A 25121-nucleotide genomic window follows, 5' to 3' on the forward strand; every position below is an offset into this window, starting at 1 on the left:
GAACAAGTATTAGACCTCATACAAGGACTTAAGTTAAATGAGATGAAGACGACAAAGTTTAGCTTAGACGTGAAAAGTATGTTCCTGAGCATCAAGAGGGGACACGTTTTGGACATTATTAAAAAGAGAATGGGACAAGAAATTGTAGGAGAATGGGATAGTGAAAGGGTAGTGAAGGCTAATGGGAGACAAAATAATGTTAATGAGTGAAGGACTGAATACAGGTTCTAACCTAAGCCCAGCATTGGCTGAATTGATTATGAATGAATGGGAAAAGAAAGTGATAGAATAAGGTGGTGACAAAATAATTCTGTTTTGCAGATATGTGGACGATTGTTTTGGCATATGGAAGGGAACGAAGAGGCAGCTCGACATTTTTGCCAAAGAAATACAAGATGAAGAAAGAGGGATATTATTGGAACTTGAAATAGAAGAAGAAAAGTTAAGCTACCTAGATATATTGATGAAAAGGAAGAGAGGAGAAGAAATTGAAACCGCTTGGCATCAGAAGAAGTGTGCAGCAGGGGTATTCTGCCACAAAGAAAGTGATGTAAGTGAGGGGACAAAAATAAATTCTATAAAGAATATGGAGGACAGATTAAAGAAAATATGCACGAAAGAATGTGAAAAAGAAGGCAAAATAAATAGCCTATGGAAACAGCTGGAAAAGAATGGCTACGAGAAGGAGGATAGACTGGACATAAACAGAAGCAGGAAGAAAAGGGGCAGGGGAGAATTGGAAGAGAAAGAAAAAGAGGAAGAGAAAGAAAAAGAGAGAAGGTTTGGAATAAGGAGTATGGGGAAGACCACAGAAATGATATGTAAAGTGCTTAGGAAAGCGGGCATTAAAACTTACAGGAAGGAAGGGAGAAGCATCTTAAGAATAGCGAAGAATGCAAACAAGAAATAGGAAAACAGAGAAGAGGAAGAGGAAGGGATTATCTACGAAGTGAAATGTAAAGAATGTCAGAGTGTGTACATACGGGAAACGAAAAAGAGGCTGAAAGACAGGTTGAAACAACATAGGGGTTATGTAGGACTTAAGAGAGAGAGAAATGTGATATTTAAACACACGAGAGAAACAGGACATGACATAGAGTGGGATGAGGCTAAGCAGATAGGAAGGGAGAAGAGAATACTAGTGAGAAAATGGAAGGAGGTCAAGGAAATAGAGAAGAAAGGTGAAGAAGACACAATGAACTGGAAAGGGGGGATGAAGTTAAACAAAGAATGGAAGAAGGTGTTAGAAAGAGTGGAAAGGCTAAGAGAGAAGGAGGAGTGGAGAAGGAAGAAAAATGAAGGAAGAAGAGCGTGAGATAAAAAGTCCAACCACATTCTATATGGAAGTAAATATGTTTAGCCTTTTAGGTGAAAGTACAGTTGACATGTGAAAGCCACCTGCTAGAAAGTTCCAGAACAACTTTCTAATAGTCTGGAGGGAGTAATGTTTGTGTGTATATAATGCCCTGTTTTTGTATCTTGTTACATTTGTACTTGATACAGAGGCTGAAGAAGACCTTGCTAGATTGTTGAAACGTTACGTTTAGTTTATGTTTTTAATAAAATAAATTACTGCCTTGGTCAGCATATTTAGTTTTTCATAATCATGGAAACAAGATTTAATGGTGTTACTAATAATAAATACGTAAATATTTTAATATCATATTTACTCGAATCATTCAATCATAAAAGCAAATCACTTTCTTCAAGAATTGACTTTTCTCTGCCAGCCCTACTAAATTTTCACTTTCCATCTACTAATTTATATGAGGGGTGGCCAGAAAGTAATTTCCAATTAGTAGGGACATTGATTTTTTGCAAACGCCAAAACCGTGTGCCAATTTTTGGTGGCATAATATATCGGTATCTTGTCATGTGAGATTGATTGATTTTAATTTTTTGGGTGCGTCGTCACTTATGGTCATTATGCACCCTTCAGTATATACGGGGAAAATTCCATTATCTAAAGTCTTTACCTTAAAATTAAAAAAAGGGGTATGGAAAATAACTTTTCCAAAATAACTTTCAAGATATCAAACTCTCACGAAGAATTGACTTACAATTTGAAACAGTAGTTTAAAAACACCATGAAGGTATAATTTCAGATATTTGCCAGAAAATGCACTAAAATGAAAATGTGAATTTTGGGAAAAATAACACCGTATAGTAAAAAATAAAAAATAAGAAAATACACCATTATTTAAAAAAAAATAACAAAATATCAATGTCCCTACCGATTAGGCATAAATAAAACAAGAATATCAGTTGTAATTTATTGCATTAGTAACAGAGAGTCCTAACCTAATTTTCGGCATAATCACCACTGTTGTTCTGGCATTTGTCGTAGCATGGCACTAAATTTTGTATGCCCATGGTATATGTGTCTGACAGCAAAGACTGGAACTATCTCTACCGCAGTGTAGCTGTCAAATCCTTACCCTGCCAGAAACCTCTTCAGTTAAACAAAGAGATGAAAGTCTGTACATTCAAGGCCAGGGCTGTACAGGGAGTGGTCCAAGATCTCTCACCTGAAGTGATACAAAGGGCCCGTGTGTACTCAGCTGTATGGGGTTGTGCACATTCGATTGGCCTTTCGTGAATTGTCTGCACCATCGTCTCCCCATACTATCACTCACGATGTCTGGTCTGCACACCTCACACGATTGCTGGTGGCTCTGTGCCAAATTCTGAGCGTGCAATGTAGGCTAAATCGCAGTCGGTGGGAGACTGTATGAGAGCTACAATCTTTAACCTAGAACTGTCCTAAAACGGCTGCATTGCAACTGTACCAGATTACAGTTACATGCCACTTCTTCCTGCCTGCATGTGTGTGTGTCGCTCTGCGACCACTAGTGCTGCGTATAGGCACCATTGGAGCTTTTTCAGGATGCCCCTCGTATATGAACTTTCAGAAGCTTTTATTATTAGTGTTTTCCTGTTTTAATGTGTGGTTAGCTAAATCAGGTACCTATACAATGCAATTCTATAAATTCCTTGCTTTAAATTTCTAATACCTACATACCCTTTTCGTCAGCAATAATGGTATAACTGCATGTTGTCAGTTTCACAGTACTTCACTGTACTGATATACTGTACTGAAGCAAAAATCCCATTTATAATGTAAGGAAATATGACACTTTATTTTCTTCGATTCAATTGTTTCACTTATATGCAAGAGTTAAGTTGTTTGCTTTACAGAGAAGAGAGAAGTAGCTTTATGCATTGAAAAATGAGTCCGCACTCATGGTTCTTGCAAGCAGAGGGTTCCAAACCTCAGTGGAAATATCAGCATACATATAATACCGAGAATGTATAAGGAGACTGATAAATTACAAATTGTATTTCTTAATCAATCACTCTTCACTCTTGTCTCATTTAGTCGTAACTTTAAAAATAATGAAGTATTTTATTTTGAACTTACTGCGTATGACAACATTCTGTAATCCTTCCCTAGCTTGTGAATTGTAATAATTTTCCAAATTCACTATTTTGCAGTTTGAATTCAAATATAGAGAATAGAGAAATTAAGTCAATTTCATAGAAGATAATATTGGTACTTAACAAAACCATACGTGGATCTGTGTGAGTTTATTATTTCTATTTGCAAAAACGTCGATTTAGTTTAGTTTGTAATTGTCAGGGAAAAATGTAACTTTTGTCCTGGAAAACCTGGAAATGTCAGGAAATTTCATTTCTGCTTCTTTGTAGCCACCCTGCATAAAACACGTACTTAGTGCATAGCGACTGTCGTCTGTCGACTGTTTGGTAAGTACAAGAACAATTATGAGCATCGGGAGGAGAGGATCGAACCGAGATGATCCATGGACCCCCTGGAATTTGCATAGTTTATTTCAAGATACAAAACATTTTTACTATTAATAAGAGAAATAACAAAACAGTTTTATTATTAATAAGAGAGATAAATTTCAGTTAGTATTCGAACAGAATAACAAAAATAAAAATTTCATTAGATCGAAAAATATAGTGTACATTAAAGAAACCATTTTATATATATATATCATAATCTACCATTTAATCGAAATAATAAATGGTTCCACAGTTTTGAAATTCCATTTTTTTTAAATAAAATGTTCAGCTGTCTCACTTTGTAAGCTTTTATTGAACAACGAATATAAAAGATATTAACAATAAAGAATAACTACACATGTCGTGTACTCTAACTGTATTAAATGTAAAATATACAATGTAAAACAGCTATGCTGTTCATCTGGTGGATTGAGAACGAAAGTCTCCTCACGGATATAATAACAGCAATAATAATAATAATAATAATAATAATGATGTTAATAATAATGAAAATTATGATAATAATAATAATGGAATTAAATTATATAAGTTTTATGGTATTTTGATTAACATTGTATAATAATATTTATTATTATTGTTATTATTTATATTATTAAAATTTGATCAATGGTCTGATCCCTCCCAAATTTTTTTTGTTGAATCCAACCCATGTCTACGGCCATACCATAGAAGGAATTAAATTCCGCCACCAAACTGATTTGCCGGAACAGAGTTCCGTTGTATTCCGGGTCTGCTGCACATCTACTTATTTAATGAACTATTCACATTTCCATAAAGTGTAAATATTTATTCAATTTGTTCAGGTTTTCAAACGGATGGCGACAGCCCCCACCTTGGCATGTATATTTATTTATGTATGTGTGTGTGGGGGGAAGGGGTAATCCCCCAAAGAATGAACATTTGCAAGCTGAAAGAGAAATTCCCCTTTCAACCTTCCCCCCAAACAGGTATCACTCAGGCACGGACAGACGCACAGATTTACAAAGATAATCAACAAATAATGAACAAATAATGCATCCCTGCTACTGTTTCTGGCACCTAGAAATGTGACTCATTCTTCTAGATGTCCCTGGTTGATGTGATGTGGGAGGAGTTTTTTTTTTATCTTAGCATAAACAGTAGTTTCCAATAACTGGATGTTCTTGACCCATCCAACTAGAGCCCACAGGCCATATAGCACAGATTAGACACTCACACAAAAAGAGGCAAAGTTGAAATGAACGATTGCATGGAAATTACTGCCAATACGTATATGCAATAATAAGCACATTAAGCTCAAATATACACTAACACCTGTGATAGAACTCTAAAAGGTTGCCAGAGTATCCCAAATCAAGATATATATATATATATATATATATATATATATATATATATGAATGAAACCGTTGAAAGCATATGAATTTTCCTCAAGGTAAAAATGCAAAAAAAGCAAAAATCAACCCACTAGTAATGATGTGAGGGTTGGTGGATAGTGGTGGAGGGTGAGGGCGGATGGAGGGTCGTGGAGGGCGAGGGCGATTGCGATCTCGGAGGGTGAGAGCGGTGGAGGGCGAGGGCGATCTCGGAGGGTGAGGGCGAGAGCGATCTCGGAGGGCGAGGGCGATCTCGGAGGGCAAGGGCGAGAGCGATCTCGGAGGGCAAGGGCGATTGCGATCTCGGAGGGTGAGGGCGATGTGCGATCTCGGAGGGTGAGGGCGATGTGCGATCTCGGAGGGTGAGGACGATGTGCGATCTCGGAGGGTGAGGGCGATGTGCGATCTCGGAGGGTGAGGGCGGTGGAGGACGAGGGCAATTGTGATCTCGGAGGGTGAGGGCGGTGGAGGGCGAGGGCGATTGCAATCTTGGAGGGTGAGGGCGGTGGAGGGCGAGGGCGACTGCGATCTCGGAGGGTGAGGGTAGGTTGACTCAAAATGAACACCTCTGGTTTAGAGAGCTTAGTGAAGACGTGAAAACGTTAAAGCAAGGGCAAGAAGAACTAAGGAACGATTTGCGTAACAATATCGAACGTTTAGACAAGTCACATGCTGAATTCAAACTACAAGTCTGTGAGGAGATGCGAAAAGTCAGAGAATCGAATGCTGAGACGAGAAACATGGTGACAGAGGTCTCAGAGCGAACAGATGTCGTAGAGGAGAGAGCTAACCTTTCGGGGGAGGATGTCAAAACCTTAAAACAAGGCTTGGATACATGCACACAAGAAACCGTGACGTCACAGAATAATATCGCGGAATTGCACAGAAACGTAACCGAAATCCGACAGACTGTTGTTCGAGACGTAAAGCAGCTTGTGGGCGAGCAGCATAACCATCTTCGAGACGAAATGCACGAGGAGATGCAGACCTTGAGGAGTCACGTCAGTGGCGTGGTGACCGACGTTTCTCGCCGCATAAACTGAGTGGAGAGCAGCAATGACCGCTCGAGCATCGAAGCGCGTTGTCCGTCACCTACCTGTTCAGGTGGCAACGGGGGAAGCAGCAACGTGTATTTGCACCATGACCTGCGACTTCCAGCCTTTGAAGGCACGGAAAACGAGCTGAAAGCGAGAACTTTTCTGCACGATCTGGACACGTACATGCGCAGATTCCCGACGGCCAGAGAGTTCAGGTAGCGGGTTTGGCTTTGCGTAAGACGGCTTTGACATGGTACAATGTCAACCGAGGGAAGTTCAGGAGCTTTGAAGCGTTTCGTAATGAGTTCTTAGCTGAGTTCCTGAGCGACGAGAAGCTAATTAAATTAAAGGCAGATATTTTTACCAGTCGGTACATCACGGGTGAAAAGCGAACGCTAAACGAATACTTCATGGATATTCTGCAACGAAACGCAGTTCTGAGAGAACCACTTCCTGAACCAGTTTTGGTTCAGACGGTAATGAAACAATTCCCTGCATATATCAGGCGATCTTTCGTCGGCCTCACTGTGACAACAAGCAATCAGCTGTCAACACTACTCCGCGACCTTCAGGAAACTCTGTCGACGTCCCAGGTTGCGCAAAACAGGGACGTAAACCGCAGGCAGCTGGTGAATTCAATGGACGTCGCGAGGAACGACCGCGAGCCCTAGAGACCCAGGAACGGCAGGGGGGAGAGAAGGTTCCAGGAATCCAGGGACAATCGCAACAATCGCCGTCCGCCGGGTTTCGGTAGACAATTTGACCGCCCGAGGGGACAAGATGGACGAAGAAACAGCAGGGATTCTCCACTCGGGTACCAGCAACTATGAAATGAATGACAGAGAAGAGAGAAACGAAGGACCTTTTGTCAACGCTGTTGTTACAAGTACAGGTTCCGAGGGTTCGAACAGAGAACCTCTGAATGCCTGACTTCAAGCCGGTGTACCCGTTCCCAACGAGAGCCTAGGGGGGACGCCTGACATGACCACACATGATGTTGATGTGTTACAGATAAATAACATCGTTAATGACATCGAAAATGATACTTTCTTGAGGGATTCTCACGAGCACGTTTATGCAGATACCTGCGAAACCGAAGTAAAGCAAATTGAAGCGAGCTATTTAAATGAAATGCAAGGGACAGAAGAGCAAGTTTGTTCTATTTTTGATAAAATGCTGCAAGAACCAACGAATGAAGTGAAAGGGAAAATGAATGTGACACCTATCGTTTCGGTTAAGATCGAGGGTGAGAAAATAGACACCTTGGTGGATAGTGGTGCGTCTGTATCATGCATTAGCGAGGAGCTATGGTTGAAATTACTCGCAGAGAATCCCAACTTGCCTTGTTTAAATGTAAGAGGACTTAAGATTGTTTCTGCTTTTGGTACGAAAGCGGCGAAAATTATCACTCAGGCATATTTAAGCGTCGAATTCGATCAAGTAAACGTGCATGTCAGCTGTTTGGTTATTCGAAATCTGGTTAAACCATTCCTTTTGGGCAGCGATTTCTTGGAAGAGAATCAGGTGTTGCTAAATTATGAGGATCACACATTAAGCTTAAAAACCGAGAAGGGGTACACGGAAATGAAGTTTCTAGCAGGAGAGCATGCAACGGTATCCACTCAAATACAGCATATAATTGTTGATAATGAATGTACGGAGCCTATATGTCACTGTGCAAATAACGCGGGAGACAACATCCCGATATCAGGGAATAGAGAGAATTTACAATGTGATGGCAACAGCGACGATAGGATCTTGCGTGATATTGAACAAAGAGGTCACGAGAATATTATAGCTTATATCGCTGATTCCCAAGGGGGGAGGCAGTTAACGGTGACGTCACCTGGGGAGCGTGGAGAGAGAGATCGTCACACGTTACAGTCAGGGGAGTGCACAAAGGCTACGGAGAAGTAAATTCGTGACCGTGTTGGAGATGCGCCTGGGTTAACACATGAACAAAAGGGACAATTGATAGATTTGCTCTTACAGTACAGAGAGTTATTTGATGAAAAGCCCGGATTAGTGAAGGGTTATGAGCATGCTCTGGAAATAGAAGATGACCGCCCGTATTCTCAGAAAGTGTATCCAGTACCATATGCTTACAGATCTCAAGTGGACAAGCAGATTAAACAATGGTTAGAATGGGGAGTGATAAGAAAGCAGAGCACATTATACGTGAGCCCCTTGACATGCGTGAGAAAGAAGGATGGAAAAGAGTTACGTCTGTGCTACGATTCTCGTTCAGCGAATATGTGTATAAAACCCCAGTTTGACAAGCTGCCGCCGATACTTGAAGTGCTGCAACAATTAGAAGAAAAGAGGTACATAACGTGTTTAGACACAACGTCATTTTTCCTGCAAATTCCAATTAAAAGAGAAGACCAGAAATACTTGGGATTCATTCACAACGGAGTTACCTACGTGTTTCAATGGTTGTGTTTTGGCATTAAAACAGCATTGGCGAGTGCGATTAGGTGTTTGGAACGTGTTTTAACCGAAAGAACGGAATCGTTCTGTGCAGTTTTCGTCGACGACGTGGCACTTGAAGCATCTGAATACTGTGTTCGGGAGACTCAAGAATGCGGGGTTGACACTCCGATTGAAGAAGTGTAATTTCGCGCGAGAGGAGGTATCTCTGTTGGGCTGCAGAGTGACCCAGCAAGGCATCAAGATGGATCCACAGAAGTTGGAGCCACTTAAGAACTTCCCGAGATCTACCAACGCGAAGCAACTGAGAGCGTTTCTAGGCTACATTGGATTCTACAGGGTGTTCCAAATAAAACACGCAGAGAGGATAGCACCTCTACTTGAGTTGCTCAAGAAGGGCGTTCCTTTTAAATGGGGGGAGAGACACGAAGAAGCGTTTAGAGACATTCAAAGAGCGTTTCAGTGTGATGTCATGTTGAGACACCCGATTCCAGAAAAAACATTTTACTTGGAGACGCATGCGAGTCAACATGCCATAAGTTCGATACTATATCAAGTGGACGAGTACAGCAATCCGAGGTTAATTACTTGTCACAGCCACACATTAAATCCCGCCGAACGCAATTATTCCATCACTGAAAAATAATTGACAGCAATTCTGTTCGGAATGCAGAAGAACTTAGTTTATTTAGCCGGAAGGCATTTTGTGGTTAGAAAAGACCATCTGGCACTTAAGTTTCTGTTCACTGCTAAATTGACGAACCCCCGAATCTGCAGATGGGTGATATTTCTTCAATCGTTCGACTTTCGAGTTGAGTATGTGCGTGGAGAGTTGAGCATGGCGGATTACTATAGTAGGTACCCGTTTGCAAGTAAGACAGATGGCAATGCTGCAACCTAGGAACCTTTCGAGCTTGTGGCTACAGCTATTAATTTTCGCCCGCCCGTAGCTCTGGTGCGCTGCATGAATGAGCTTCCATGGTTACAAAGGGAGGACCCGATTCTGGGGGAGGTTGCAAGACAAATTGCAGGTTCGAATGGCGGACGTCTCAGTGATGCAGTGTCTCGTTACGAGCTGAAAGGGGATATTTTATGTAAAAAGGAGAATGGCTTATACAAGATCTGCATTCCAAAAGACGTTGGTATGCAGATAATTGAGTTCTACCACGGAAGAGGGCATTTTGGCCAGCAAAAGACGTACGCAGCCATGTCGGAATATTTCACCTGGAGGAAGATGAGATCAGACATAAAGACGTTCATTAACAGCTGTGACCTTTGCCTTCGCACTAAAGCGCCACATGCAGAAATTAAAGGTCCTATGCAGCCCGTTTTGGTCAATCAAGTGGCTGAAATTGTGAGCATGGACCTTTACGGACCTCTCGTAAGAGCAAAATATGGCCTCCAATACTGTTTGGTGCTTCGTTGTGTTTTCAGCAGGTTTGTGGTAATTTACCCTTTGAAGAAAGCGACAACACGAACCGTTCTGAACAAGATCTTAAATAATTATTTAGTCATATGTCCGGGAGTGAAGACATTCTTGTCAGATAAGGGTACACAATTTACGGCCAAGAAGTGGCGTGAAGAGCTCACAGAGCGTGGGATAGAAACCCGCTGCATCAGCAGCAAGCACCCGGCGTCGAACCCAGTGGAGAGGTGCATGAAAGAACTGGGAAGGCTGTTCCATACGTGCATCAAAGTGAAGCACAACGAATGGCCTAATTACGTTTCGGATATCGCCAAGTGCATGAACCTTAGTGTACATTCCTCCACGGGATTCAGTCCGTACGAACTCTTCATGAACAGGAAGCCGGACAATGAAGTAAAGCGCCTGTTCAAACTACCAGAGCTCAACGACGCTCCAAATTACGAATATAAGCTTTGCAAGGCAAGGGAGAAATTGAAGATGGCGGCCGATGCAAGGAAAAACAGGGGGACAAAAGGAAGTCCACATGCTTCAAACCTGGAGACCTAGTTCTCAAGAGGACTCATGCGAGTTCCAACGTGGACAAAGGGATATTCCGGAAGTTTGTACACCTCTATGAGGGTCCATTCGAAGTGAAGAAGGAGGTGTATCCAAACGCATATTTATTGCGTGATTACATGAAGGACAAGGATGCAGGTGTCCACAATGCGTCAAATATTCGTCCATACCAAACAACGGGAGTTGAACCTGGAACTGCAAGCGGAGTTGTAAACACCCGCCAGGTATGCGCTTTCCAGAGTCCATAAAGACCCAAGAAAAACCTCCAAAAGAAAATCCCCCGTCGACGCGGTGTGAGAGGACATCGGGGAGGAGGGTGTTTGTCTGGGGACGACCATTCCTGACCTGGAAAGCGAAGGGATCCCCATGACGTCAAAGCAGCTGGAAGGGTTTTGTCTGCCAGATAAAAGGAAGGATTCCCATCAGGTAACCTCCAGTTTGTTTACATTTTGAATCCTTCATTTGTATTGTGTTTTCTCTTGTAATCTAATTCCAGTATGTGTAATTGTACTTTGTCTAATGTGTTATTTTGTTTATGGAATGTAATTTTGATACTTATTTGAGCTTTTCTTATATGTGAGGAATAATTTTGTTATTGTGTAATTGCCAGGGGTAAGATGGGGCTACTGCCTCCGAAAATATGTCGTTTTCTCCCAGTGGTTTTGTCCCACACACTGTGAAAAAATGAAGGGGGGATATGTAATGTACAGCTTTTTTCTGCTATATATAAATATAAATTTTGGTGTGTGTATATAATATATGTATAAAGTCGACGTTTTGCTTTTTTCCAATGCATCACCCTCTTCTGACGCAGAGCTCGTGGGCATTGGCTGGCGACTTGGTAAGGTAGGCGAGCATACCAAAATTTATTTTAACTCCGGCGACTTTTCGCTTAGAATCCATGCTCTACCGGTGCGTCTACCGAGCTACAGCCTCAGTAGTATTATATAAGTTAGTTGTACTTAAATTTTTCATATTTAGATATTTTGATTCTTTTTTTTTTTTTTGCAGAATCAGAGAATGCAAATAATTGCATGCTGTTTAAGACCTACGCCTCTAAGGGATATTTTGAAAGACTTTTCCAGATATTATGGCCAATCTGAGAATATATTCTACTGTCAAGAGCTGTATTCAGGAGTGAAATGTAAGTAATTAGGTGAATTGTTAAATTTGTATTGTCAAGCGTATTTGAAATATGTATTTCTGAATGTGTTTTAACTCTGATGTGCTGGCGTAGAAGTAATGTCTCCTTGTAATAAAAGGGTTTGGTTTTGCCTTTGTAAAAAAAACCTGTGTATTTAAACATTTTTCTTTAAAAATCCATGATTATGAATTATGTCGTTATTCATAAAAATAACAACAAAATGCCAGAATGTTACACTAACTTACAGGGATATCTTATTTCCAGACAGAACCTGGAGTCACCATCTGATCAGCTAACACTGGTGGACTTTGAGAACCGCATGTGCAAGTGTTGCTGACAACTTGGGATATTTTCACTGAGACCTATGTGAGTATATAAATATTATTTATTTTTTCATTCTGTTTGTTTATTGAGGAAGATATGTTAGAAAATTTCAGAGACATAGAATTTTGATACCTTGCTTTTTAGTGCATTTATTGTATGCTTCCAAATGCAAGTTCTAAATTTTGACACTTCATCAAGGGTCATGAAGTACTTACTCTTTGTTTTAGTAAAAGTATCAGAGAATATTAATTTAATGCTTGAAGAGCATCGGATGGAGCACATGGCTCTTTAACCATCTATTTTGTAATCTAGTTTAACTTCTTCGTATTAATGTATGTTTCTTATAACCATAAGAAAACAATGTACAATACTGTAATCTTGATTTTTTTTTTTTGTAAGTAAAACTGTATCACACAGATTTTTATTAGGGCTGAACCTACACCACTTTAAACCGATACTGATCTTGTAAAATTGTAATCATTTAAAGATTTCTAAATATTGGCGAAAATTGGTGTAAGTATTGTACTCAAATTATAATTACATGCATCAATTTACCAAGAATTTTGCTTTAAAATATTAAAAAATTGCATCAGAATATTAAATGCATGTTATTTTGCAAAATTTGTGCAAAATAAAAAAGTACTAATTTTGCAATATTTCCAGAATAATTAGATTCCACGAAAGTGTTGCCTGGCGCCGGAAAAGTATCGGCTGGTATCGGTAAATAAATTCCAACCGATACTTTCCGATACTGATACATCGGCTCAGCCCTAGTTTTATGATGTACTTGGCACTCAGCGTACTTTTCCATGATTCTCTTGATCTTTTGAGATACCTTCTCTTGTTTTCTTCAAGCACGTCATATTCTTTCCTTGAGTTCAGCTCTGATTCTTCACCATGGTGTTGGGTATATTGTTGCCATCTTGTTAACAGTTTGCATGTCCACTCTTGTATATTACAAAATAATACAATTAGTATTCTTAAAGTTGCTTTAATTGTGGTGATATCTTGTTATGTATGCACATATGCATACACACAAATTTTGCATGGCTGGTACTGAAAAATATGGACCAGTTTATCAACTCCCCCAGGTTCCACCCTATGAGAAACTTTTTCCCTGCTGTGAAGTCACTTTGCTTTTTAATTTTGTGCCAGTTGGAGCATTAACCTAGAAACAAAAGGCATGGAATGATTTGGCCCAGCCTCAAATTTTCATTTACTTTCCATTGAGTTGATGCTGACTATTTCTGACTTCTAATCCAGTTTCAAGTAGTCGACTTGAGTTTATAATATTCATAAATGAATATTGACACTTTTAACTCTGTTTTCTCTTACTGATAGAAATCACCAACTTTTTTTTTCTTCATATTTAATTTGCATAAGATATAGGGATGAACTCTTACGGATTTCCAGAATGAGGAAGGGGTCCTCCCTGATGGCACAGTTGTAACATTGTCACCTTGTAACCAAAGGGTTCAGGGTTCAATACATATTGGACACACATAGCAGCTATTTTTTTCACTTTAAACTGTAGGTGCAGTTCCCATTAGCCTACGTGTGCATAAAGCAGTCTTTAATCTCAAATCATAGTGAATTTCCACGGACACTGATGTTTGGAAATTGCTACAATTTTAACTATTTCGGAATAATTATAATTGTTAGAGGCATTCATATTTTGTTTTTGAAGAAAACACGAAATGTGAAATAATAAATTGTAATGTTAATTTTTAATGTTTCTGAAAGGTGTGAGGTCAGGGTGGCGACAGACCTGGAAAACCGGGAAAAGTCAGGGAATTTGAGGTGTCAAAAAAAGTCAGGGAAATGTCAGGGAATTTCGTCTTCATTGATTTTTTTCTTTTCTTTTTCTTTGAACTGCACAGGAACAGGAAATCTCGTTTGTAAGTTTTGGCTTCAACTTTTAGGCCCCTTTTATGCGCAACACAACCACGGCGACAGAAACCAGTGATGGCAGGAGGGGGAGGGGGGAGAGAGAGAGAGAGAGAGAGAGAGAGAGAGAAATTTCTCTTGCCCGGGCTGAACACTCTTTGGAGGAAAATTGTTATAACTCTGGCAGTATGGGAGCAATCTACTTCGGATAAGTTTTGTTTTGCAGCAAAAACATCAGAGCATGCAACCGTGTACAATTCAGAACGCCAATCCGAGGAAGGGGGTTTGGGGGTCGTGACCCCCCAATTTCAATGAAAAAACCATAAAAATCTGGAGTTTGCCCCCTTCTTCCCCTGCTATTTTGGGGAGAGAGTGCGAACTTTAGTATTCTTTTCAAAGAATGGACAATTCTCAAAAGAACGTAACATGTTTCATGTTCTTGGGTTCCATACAAGTTGAATAATAAGCCAAAATGTGATTTTTTTTTTTACGGAAAATAGGTAATTTGCATTTTTGGAGGTAAATTGTTATAACTCTAGCACTATGGGAGCAATCTACTTCGGATATGTTTTGTTTTTCAGATATAACATCAGAGCATGCAACCGTGTACAATTCAGAACGCCGGACCAAGGAAGGGGAGTTTGGGGGTACGACCCCCGAATTTCAATGAAAAAAACATAAAAATCTGGAGTTTGTCTCCTCTTCTCCTGCTATTTTGGGGAGAAGGTGCAAACCTTAGTATTCTCTTCAAAGAATAAACGTTTCTAAAGAGAATGAAACATGTTTCATGTTCTTGAGTGCCATACAAGTTGAATAATAAGCTAAAATGTGAAACTCTGTTTTTTTTACTAAAAATAAGTAGTTTGTATATTACTCAGAAAATTGTTATAACTCGGGTACTATGGGAGCAATCAACTTCGGATAACTTTTGTTTTGCAGCTAACACATCAGAGCATGCAACCGTGTACAACTCAGAGCGCCGAACCGAGGAAGGGGGTTTGGGAGCGCGACCACCGAATTTCAATGAAAAAAAAACATAAAAACTGCAGTTTGCCCCCTCTTCTCCGTCTATTTTGGGGAGAAGGCGCAAACCTTAGTATTCTCTTCAAAGAATGGACGTTTCCAAAGAGATTGAAACATGTTTCATGTTCCTGGCTGCCATACAAGTTGAATAATGAGCCAAAATGTGAAACTCTGTTCGGAAATGTGGCATGGATATGTTGCGGAGAGGGGGAGGTTGGTCATCAATATGAATTTCCCAGACTTGCTCCAGACCTGTGTTAGAGTTTCCACCCAAACATAAGAGTATGAAGGTCCGAAAAGCACATTCATTTCGTAATCAGCACCATGATACCATATGGTATCATCGGGCGAGTACGACCTTACTCTAATGATACCATATGGTATCATGGGGGGAGTAAAGGTTAAGCTTCTAAATAATACGTGGAAAATGCATTGAATTGTCATTTTTTCTTGTCCGTATGGGAGTAGTAAGGGGACTTGTCAACACGTGGAGGGGATAAGAGCGGGTGGCGCCGTCCTATAGTTGTCGGACGTCGTAGTAAGGCATTTTGTTGGGCAAACTGAAGAAACATGGAAACCAATAGGTTCCATTGATACATACGATTTTTTTTGAATATCGCCACCCAACAAAGTACCTCACTACAACATGGGACAGAAATTGCATGGACTGCAATATCCAACAAGAGTTGCATGCATAAACAAGAAGAGCTTTAGACTGCAAATATGCTGCTGGAATTTTATTACTCTTCTGGCTCACTTCACCTTATTTAATGTAGCAGTGCTTACGAAGGTTTTCTTTCATCATCCTGACGTATTACTGGTTTTGCACAAGTTAACATACGTTTACAATGACATTGCACTATTGCACTATTCTTAGATATCAAGAAGAATCCAACCAAACGGGATATATATATAGAATAATACTATCACGACAAAGTGAAACACAAATCTGCATTGGGGAACGTTATAAAAATTGGCAAGTGCATGCTCCCAACCTCAAATTTACTGCAACACTAGTATTGCAATGAAATTAATGCCACTCTCTGTCCTGTCTGTTTAAACTTGTTAGAGATGGTCATTAATCTCTCACTGAGTAAGGTTAATGTCCAATATTGTGAAATAAAATACTAATAATAAATACGTAAATATTTTAATTCGAATCATTCAATCATAAAAGCAGATTTGCTTTTATGATTGAATGATTCAATTGAAGCAAATCACTTTCTTCAAGAATTGACTTTTCTCTGCCAGCCCTGCTAAATTTTCACTTTCCAACTACTGATTTATACGAGGGGTGGCCAGAAAGTAAATTCCAATTAGTAGGGACATTGATTTTTCGCAAACGCCAAAACCGTGAAAATGGTAATTGCTGTGAAGTTATGTTTAGGAATGTGCAGTGATATCTGGACACATTTTTTGCCCGTTCGAAATATCGAAATAATGCGAATTTGGCATAAAGTGCGAATTGTTGGCATTTTTAGCGATTTTTTTTAAGGAAATGTCCTAAAACAATGAAAAATGTTATGAAATCCAACATTCTTGTCTTTTCTAGGCCATGTTTGTGTACATAGAACATGCAAGTTTTCCAACATTTTACTCAAGAGTAAACTATAGAGTTATACGTACATGGAATAATTCTGACAGCCACATTAAATCATGTAAATGTGGCAGGGTTCTAACAGGAGATAGTGTGTATCTACCGTCGCAACGAGATGTGTTTTGAATTACCAAGTTAAGTGCGCATGTCGAATGAGTAATAATGGAGCTCAGTCATTAGGGTGTCTGAGTACTATGCGAGAGACCCGGGGTCAATTATATGAAGCTGGTACCTTGAGGAAACTTTCAGGGATAAAGGTAGCCAGGAGCATGGTGCTGATCACAGGTCCCCACAGTTTCGTGATCACGGCTGAAGGTGGGGGTGATAACTCCACACCCCTATACACCTTCATGGAAAAGTGCAGAGGAGCACTTTACTTTTACTTCCTCAAAAATCTGTTCCAACATATCAAACTGTCACAAAAATACATAGACCATGTGACCTACAATTTAAAATAATAGTTTAAAAGCACAATGGAGTATTAAGTTTCGGTATATTTGGCAGATAAATGTTCTAAAACAAAAACGCGAATTTTGGATAACGTAACATTTAACAAGCCAAAAATAGATAATGCCAATTTTTGATGCCATAATATATTGGTATCTGTCATGTGAGATTGATTTTTTTGCCTGCATCGCCACTTATGGTCATTACGCACCCTTCAGTATATATGGGGAAAATTACATTGTCTAAAATCCTTACCTTAAAATTAAAAAAGGGGTATGGAAAATAACTTTCCCAATATAACTTTCAAGATATCAAACTCTCACGAAGAGGCTTAAGCCATGTGACTTACAATTTGAAAGAGTAGTTTAAAAACACCATGAAGGTATAATTTCAGATATTTGCCAGAAAATGTGCTAAAATGAAAAGTGAATTTTGGGAGAAATAACACCGTACAGTAAAACATCAAAAATAAGAAAATACACCAATTTCAAAGAAATATCAAGGTTCCTACCGGTTAGGCATAAATAAAACAAGAATATCGGTTGTAATTTATTGCATTAGTAACAGTGAGTCCTAACCTAATTTTCGGCATAATCACCACCGTTGTTCTGACATTTGTCATAGCATGGCACTAAATTTTGTATGCCCATGGTGTATGTGTCTGACAGCAGAGACTGGAACTATCTCTACCGCAGTGTTCGTGCTCCAACGTCCTGTAATATCTCCTCAGTTAGCACATGTCATTTCACTCTTCGCTTCTTATCAAGAACGGACCTGGTTTCCCTAAATGTGTTCACAAGTTTCCGAACACACTCCTGTGTGGAACAGGAACATCTGAGAGTTCTGCTGGAAAACACATTCTAACTTCCCTACAAGAATTTGTATTGACGTAAGAGTCATATGTAAAAATTCATTGTTTTAAATTGTATGTACAGCATGACATTAGACTGCAGAAAAATATGTAAACTAAAACAAAACCTTCTAAAACACATTTTAAAATATGCTTCACAAATACGTGCAAACTGGAAACCAGCTGTCTGGATACTGAAGCACTGATGCATTCAGTGCCACGGTCAGCGTAAAGCTGTGGGTCTAAATGCCAACAGACACACTCAGCACACTGGCCTCCACCCCTGTGGACAACTTGCCCATAAGACGCACTGAATTTTTCGCTAAGTCCTCTTCCTTAATTCTTTCTGATCCCTTGGAGTGTTTTCTCATTTTTGTGTGTCCATGTTATTAAAGTTTTAAAGTATTGTACTTCTGAGGTTTTTTTTAAAAGTTATGCCTCTTCTACGTCTTCACATTTGTTGGATCCAACACCGCTGTCACTCCTCTGACGAAAACATATGATGCAATGTCTCCTGTGCACTGCTTTGAGTAATCACTTTCTTAGGTCACACATTTCGGCTACACCTTTACTCATACACACATGCAGTAAAAATGTTTCAAGGTTAGAGTTGTGATTGAGCTTGATCAGCCTTCACTTCAGTGTTAGTGTTCATGTCAAAGTTTTTTCTGTCGAGAGGTTTTGAGTTCTAAGTCCACTTTGTGCTGAAATAGCCTAATCAGGACTGAATCAAGTTTAATGTGTAATCTGAAGCACCAACCAGGCATCAAATCCAGAATCCCTTGATTACAAAGCAACTACATTACCAAAAAGCAAAGTAATAAGAATCAAAAAATAATGTAAAGGAAAGTGTGTCATTACGATATTAAGTGAGCTCTGTTGAACTTGATGTAGCTTAAAGATCTATAATGTATTTCGTATTCTCCTAAGTAATTTTTATCATGTATACATTAGTGAAAACTAAACTATCCTATTTTTTTCATGCACTGCATAAAATAATGGGCTGCCTAATGCTCCATGAAAGCAGAATATTTGTTTAAAACTGACTAAACTAACGGGTATTTAAGGTTATGTACATTGGCTAAATTTCATTTCAAGATGATTATATTTTACAAGGGTTGATCAAATGAAAAAGTACAATGGAATCGTTTATATAATACCAATGCTGCGATGGGAGAATGTAGCGTGATATCTAGGGGTGCGATTGGAGTCGCCATGCGGCATCAGAGCATGCAGGGGAACGTGCATGCGCAGGAGAGAGCAGAGGCTCCCATACAGAGTGCCATCGAAGTGACGCGGCAGTGCGTGTTCGGACAGGATGGCATTAACATTGGCAAATTCGACTGTTGAGGAGCAGCGAGGCGTTATCAGTTTTCTGACAGCGGAAGGTGTTAAACCGGCCGATATTCATCGCCGGATGGTGAACGTTTACGGGGAAGACTGTGTGTCTGGCAACTCAGTGAGGAAATGGAGTGCCCGTTTTCGTTCTGCTCCATGATAACGCACGTCCACACGTCTCCAGGGTCACACACGCGGAACTGGCCAGGTTCAAGTGGGAGCAGATAGACCATCCGCCCTACAGTCCGGACTTATCCCCCTGTGACTTCCATGTGTTTGGTCCCCTGAAAAAGCATCTCAAAGGAAAGCGCTTCACCTCGGACGATGAACTCAAGGATGCTGTGAAGGACTGGGTTGCGTCATGGCCAAAGGAATTCTGGGAAAAAGGAATCATTCGGCTCGTTTATCAATGGGATCAATGTGCTCAAGCCTATGAAGGATACTTTGAATAAAGTATTCATTTACACTGACAGTGTCGTTTGGTACCTTTTCATTTGATCAACCCTTGTAATAATGGATTATGGGATCACATAATGCAACTCTAGTTTCCTACGGTTTTTTTTAATTCAACAGAAATATCCAGTTCAATATTCAAGATGTGAATTAAAATATATCACGGTGCACAAATATTTAACATAGTGCACTTTGGCTAGAAATGTTTTTAAACTAACATTTTGTGTGCTTCACACACAGGATTATAATGCAACTTTTTAGCTCTGTATATATGTTATTATATGTATGGGCTTACAATTGTCATTAAGCAAGTGGTTCACCTAACTCAATAAAATATGTTAGGCTTAAAATTTCTTTTAAATGCCGAATTGTGAATCTCCTATCGGCCCTAAACACACATTTATATGGACATTATATGTAAAAACATGGGTAATAAAAACAGCATTTTTGGAGCTCACATACCAAGATTCACAAAGATAATACACAGAAAACTTTGATTTTAGCATTGTATGAATATATGTATTTACATATAAATCCATTGGAGGGAAGGGGTCATTTTCAACCTGCCATAATTTCACATTTATCACAGGTGATCAAGATCACATTCATGCTACTCTCGCAAAAGAAGCTGTGCTTAGATGTTGTTTTTTTTAAAAACTACCTTTACAGATTATTTAGGAGTATAGGAAATTATGCATAAACTATTTTTTAAAACAACCTGTACAGATTATGTAGAGGAATAGAACTTTCCAGGCACTTTTTCCTTATAGATTGTACACTATTGTTTTGCTATCTCAGAAACTGGGTATGATTCATGTTCGTTTCCAGTTTCTGTTGATTTACTTTTCTGACATCCCAATTGTTTTACACCTTACTTCTGGCAATCCTTCATTCTGGTCTCTAGTTGACTTCAGTATTGTTTTGCTGTTTGTACATTTGCATTTGTTATTGATGAGAAATGCCAATATGGCGCCGTTCGATTTAGGTACAGAGGTCGTTAAACTGTCGGTCTCTGTTCTCAATTCAGTCATCTACAGTAAGAAAAGAAACTTGCATTCTTAAACTTTCCCTGAATTTCACATCTTCATATTGCACCAAAGGTTCCAGGTTTGAGTCTTGGCCTACATGTTTATTGGTACTTGTTGTAAGTGTACCCTTATTAACTGATCAAAGGATACAGAAAATCAATGTGAAACAAGAAAAGTGCAAATATAGGGTTATTCATAAAGATTGGTGCAAAAATAAAAGCCTGCAGTTTGTACATGTTCAAACGCTAGTGACACTGTATGTACACTTCTCCAAATGTTACCTGACCACCCTGAAATATTTCTTCTAAGTTCAGAAATTGTTAACGTGGCAACATAGCTCTTGCGCACCAGCAGAGAGTAGAGAACTTTACTACAGGTCCCTTTACTAGACTAGAAAAATTGGTAAAAGATGTACGTGCTTGGTTATAACATCGTCAGAAACTATATTCAACCAACATATTAATAAAAAAAGGTAAAAAAGGTAAAGTGTTCCCTGTGCATAGCACCACGCCATGAAGGCGTATAGGGGGTGTGGGGGTAACGCCCCACACTTTCTTGATCCGGTCGTGAGTGGGGGTGATGTGATCAGCATCACGCCCCTAACCGCCTTTACCCCCCAGGGTTTCCCCCAGGTACCCATGTTATTCGACGCTGGGTGGGCGCCGGGGCCGCTTTCACCGTTAGAAAAGTTCCCGGATTTGAACCGGCCGGGGATCGAACCCGGGACCTTGAGCATGGTAGTCAGACGCGTTACCGACTGAGCCACCGCGGCCACCACCAACATATTAATAGAGATCAAAATGGAAAACTTAAATATGGCGAATAATTTAATTTCACAGAATACTTGCGATTCGGCATGTTAAATTTGGAATCAGAGAAACTGTTGTGAGGTTGGTAACACTGATGTCGTTAGTGGTCCACCTGGAGGAAATTGCTGTCAAGTTTGAATACAATTGGTCATAATTATGAATTGTTTATCCAAATTTGATATAAGTATGCCTTGCAAAGTACTGTGCAATGAGCAAAAGTTAATCATTCTCATAATTTCCACCAAAAATGTGTTTGTCACATGGAAAAGTGGTAGATAGCGCAGTCATCAGACGTTTCAAGACATTTGCTACCAGTGACATTTTAGAGTATTTGGTAAAGTACTAAGCGTCAGTGTCTCTCTTTCCCTTGGAATTAAGGGTCACGGGTTCAAACCCAAAACTCTGCAAAGTTGTTTTTTTTTGGGGGGGGGGTAAGTGTGGGATTGAGAGATATTGAGTGGGGAGTGTAGAAATTAACTTGAATAATTTTGTTTCAGAATGTTCGCAATAATTAATTTGGTGTAGAATTTCACGAATGTTTCCATCTGCGTCGCACAAGGAGTGTGATGATTAAGGTATACTTCCTGTCTGGTTTCTGAATATTGCAATGCATGAAAATCGTTTCAATCATCTGTGTTCGTCTGTTGTATTAAATACGTTTGACAACAGAACAAATGAAATTCCAATAAATGAACAACTTCACCAGGGCATACATCTTTCCCCTTAGAGACATTAAGGAAACAGAATCAGGTAGAGTACTAATTTTTTCAGTATAACGTACCATGTAGAACAGTGATTCTCAACCTGTTTTCAGTCCGGTACCATGTAGGGATAATACTTGTTCCTTCCTCTCTTCAATGGTGACAAACTCTTGAGCTTCAAAAATAATTTTAAATTTTCCTTGGTCCTGGCATGTTGTAGGGCATCTGACCCAGGTTCGATTCGCAGGGTGGTTGATCTAAGGTTGGAATTTTGTCGGTGTTATCCCCGCATAAAGTGGCTCTAGGCCATTCGGCCTCATATCAATTGGTTCCTATTAGTAAAGGCAGCTGGAGCATGGTGCTGATCACATTATCTTCAAAATGGCAAAGATCGAGAATGTGTGGAGTCCTACCCCCATCCCCTAAATGTGCCTTCATGGCATGGTGCCACATGTACCTTACCTTACTCAAAATCCATAGGTCTTTTAGTTTAACAAAACCTCATATTTGTATTGACTGTTATGTGAAACGTGGGGGGAATTACTCATGGATGTGCAAGTAGTGTGTTTGTAGGTTCAGATGATCAAAGTACTGAGAAATGTTTGATATAGAAGAGGCATCAAGCCTTTCTGATCGCAAAGTAGGAAAAGTTAAATTTTACATACACACACATATATATTGATTGAGAGAGAGGGAGGGAGAAAGACACCTTACTATCCCAGCTGGGTATTTACAATTTTATTTTCCATCATTTGAGAAGTACGGTTACGAGATGATGTTAAATTAAAAGACCTACGCGGTGGACTGTCATTTTTCAAACTATATGTTGAGTACTACTGGCATCTGTGGTGTAGTGGTAGCATGCTTGACTTGTGTGATGGGGGTCGTAAGATCGATTCCCAACCACAGCAGAAACTTTTTCAGGAAGCAAAATGCGTTTGACGAAATATTTGTTCAGATTCCTGGCAATAACTTTGATTTAAGCCAAGATTTGTAAACCTTAATTTCCAGACAGCCATCTTAACTGCAGCAGACAATCAGATACCACGTGGAACCAGGTAGGAAGCATAGCATATTCATCACTAGGGCTTGGAAGTTGATGACCTATAAATGAATTGTAGAATGCCTTAAAATTATTAAAAAAATAACTAAAATACTTTCCACTCTTAAAATGAAAGATTGATTTTTCAATGAATTAGAAGAGTTGTTGAATAATTTGAAAAAAACCTGCCCTTTGGTGGTTTAAACTAGTAAACTACTGAAGCAAATGGATATAAGCAGTTAAGGGCTAATTTAGTTTAATTTATTTTTACTTCCTTTCACAATGGACCTTCAATGATACAGTAGACAGCTAGCATTTTAAAATACAGCTGTGTTTCGTGTACGTAAGATTATATATTTTTTTTAATATTGTGACTAATTTTACTATAAAAAAGCACAGATGAAAGCAATAATAGAGGCCAGCAAGTATTTTTAGTTTGCTGTAGTTAATTTACAACAATTATTTATATAGTGCATTGCCAAACCATTAAAAATAATAATTGTGTTTTCCATTGGATGAACATGCTATAAGGGCCATGTCAAGAAATTTAAATGTGTAAGTTATGCTAGCAAATGCATTTAAAATTCACGAAACAACGTGGGAGGAGAAAAATAAGCCTTAGTAATGAAGGAAAATGCAACAAAAAAGGCAAAAAATACGGAAAATCACCTAAAAAAAAAGTCTGACATGCAAAAATAAATGCAAAATAGTTTCCCTTCATCTAGAACTGGAAAACACTGACTGTTATCAGGTTTAGAATTGTTTTGAAGGCTCAGAAGAAAAGATGACTCTTCATCAACTTCTGAGCTCTAGCCATAACATTCCTTGTTTGGCCACTAAATACTTTGATTGATTATAACAACAATTTAGGCATTTTTTGATCCAAATTGATGAAAGTTCCTATTGCCTTTTTCAAGAATATAGTAAAAATAATTACTTGGAATGAATGGTAAAAACAATCAAGGATAAATTATGTAAATTAGTTTCAAAATTTTCATATTATTCACACCTAACTTGCCTAGATTGAGTGGAAACTTAGTGCTTGCAAATAAATCTCATCTCTGAATTGTATACCTTAGTGCCAGAAAGAAAAAAAAAATACGTTGAGCAGATGGAAACATTTGTCGAATTCTACACCAAATTAATTATTCAACTTAATTACGGAACTCCATACTCAATGTATCTCAATACCCTACTTACCCCCGCCCCCAAAAAAAACATTGAAGAGTTTTGGGTTTGAACCCGTGACCCTTAATTCCAAGGGAAAAAGAGACCCTGACGCAAGTACTTTACCAAATACTCTAAAATGTCACTGGTAGCAAATGTCTTGAAACGTCTGATGACTGCGCTATCTACCACTTTTCCATGTGACAAACACATTTTCGGTGGAAATTATGAGAATGATTAACTTTTGCTCATTGCACAGTACTTTGCAAGGCATACTTATATCAAATTTGGATAAACAATTCATAATTATGACCAATTGTATTCAAACTTGACAGCAATTTCCTCCAGATGGACCACTAACGAGTGCTGTGTTACCAGCCTTGTGACGGTGCTGTGGATCCTCACAATATAATTAATTATATGTTTATTGAAACTATTAATTTCATATTATACAAATCACTTTACATTAATGTTTAAAAAATGTATAATTATTACTTTGTAGAACGTTAATTATGTTTTATGTTATTTATTGCACTATACGCTGTATAAACGAGATATTTGGAATTCTAACGTTGCTATAGCAACGAGAATCAATAGTCATTATGTGGTAATGTGTGTGACAAAAAGATGGAAATATAGGTAATAGTGAACTGCATATTGCTCAGTTATTTCACTAATAG

General features: G+C 39.0%; 1 long non-coding RNA gene across 1 annotated transcript in view; it reads left to right on the top strand.

The window, feature by feature from the left end:
- LOC145982662 (uncharacterized) overlaps positions 1-25121 on the top strand; it is a 277107-nt gene that overhangs the window by 63361 nt on the left and 188625 nt on the right. The window contains exons 2-3 of the long non-coding RNA XR_014441124.1: positions 11643-11775; positions 12040-12141. This is a non-coding gene — a long non-coding RNA (uncharacterized LOC145982662). The remainder of the gene's footprint in view (positions 1-11642; positions 11776-12039; positions 12142-25121) is intronic.

The sequence above is a fragment of the Lepisma saccharinum genome, unplaced genomic scaffold, assembly GCF_977018435.1.
Source record: "Lepisma saccharinum unplaced genomic scaffold, izLepSacc3.1 HAP1_SCAFFOLD_296, whole genome shotgun sequence".
Classification (NCBI taxonomy): Eukaryota; Metazoa; Arthropoda; class Insecta; order Zygentoma; family Lepismatidae; genus Lepisma; species Lepisma saccharinum.